The sequence below is a fragment of the Gekko japonicus genome, unplaced genomic scaffold (assembly GCF_001447785.1).
Source record: "Gekko japonicus isolate JY-2015 unplaced genomic scaffold, Gekko_japonicus_V1.1 scaffold1922, whole genome shotgun sequence".
NCBI lineage: Eukaryota > Metazoa > Chordata > Lepidosauria > Squamata > Gekkonidae > Gekko > Gekko japonicus.
This window is the reverse complement of record NW_015173194.1, coordinates 121474-122700: the sequence shown is the minus strand read 5'-3', so window position 1 is coordinate 122700 and position 1227 is coordinate 121474.

Genomic DNA, 1227 nt, shown 5'->3' with positions numbered 1-1227 from the left:
CATATCATATAATCTTATGCTATTATGGTTTATGCAATTAATGTTTTATGTGTGTGCGTCTCATAGAACATTATAAAAATAATAAATGCGATTGAATTGCGGCCTTTCTATGTCTTTGAAAGGGCCCAGTCCTTTTGAGCACAAACTGAATTTTGCTCCCAAACAAAGAGTGTATCAGACCGGGCTTCGAGCAGGGCACAGAAATGACAAAACACCTATGTTTCGTCAAGACAATACCACGCGAGGATTAAATGTAATCAAAATATCTAATTACAGTATTGAAATTTCCGCTCACAAAGGCCAGTGCCCTACAATCACCAACTCTGGGTTTGGAAATACCTGGAGGTTTTAGGGGTGGAACCTGGGGAGGGACCTCAGCGGGACAGAAGGCCAGGCCATCTCCCTCCAAAGCAGCTATTTTCCCCAGGGGAAATGACCTCTGTGTTGCTTGACGAGCACTGCTAATTCCAGGAGATCTCCAGGCCCCACCACCCTCAAGTTGGCAACCCTATACCCAGCCCTTGTGATGAGTTAGCTCTGGTTTGAGAACAGTGGGTGGGTGGGGGGCTACTGTCCCGTGAAAACGGCACTGCGCGAAAGATGGGTTAAGGTGTATGAATGGATCGAGACACTGAATGTATAAGACTCTACCATATATGTTTCTTTTGTAAAGATTGTAAAACCAAATAAAAATAATAATAATAATTAAAAAAAAGAAAACGGCACTGCGCAACACACAACTCTAGTCTCCACTGACCCCAGAGAGCTGCTTTTGAAAACCATGACGTAGGTGCGTCCAACTGAATGTAACCCTAATTCCACAAAACCGAATACAATCTTTATTTCTAATGCTATCAGGAGCAATGACTTGGACATACAAAAAGACGACAACTTTGCAAGAGGTGACGAAACCGTCTTTGTTGCAGTCTTCACTGCAAACTTCCCCTATGCAATTTTAAGCACAAGATATAATATAATACAGCATCTCCCTTGTGGTGGCACTTCTCTAGAACATTCCACACGCTCCAAAATCAGTTCGCTCTCTGATCTGTCATTCAGTGGGTCTCCCTATCCACTGGCTGCTTTGCCTGAGTCCTGCCTCCAACATTCTAAACATTTTGCTGTTCCTCTCCCCCCCCCCCCCCATAGCCAGTCAGAACACAGAGGTTATTTGCATATGCAGCCTCATTGGCCTTTGCCTCGGAACGTTTGCATATGTGACTTGAT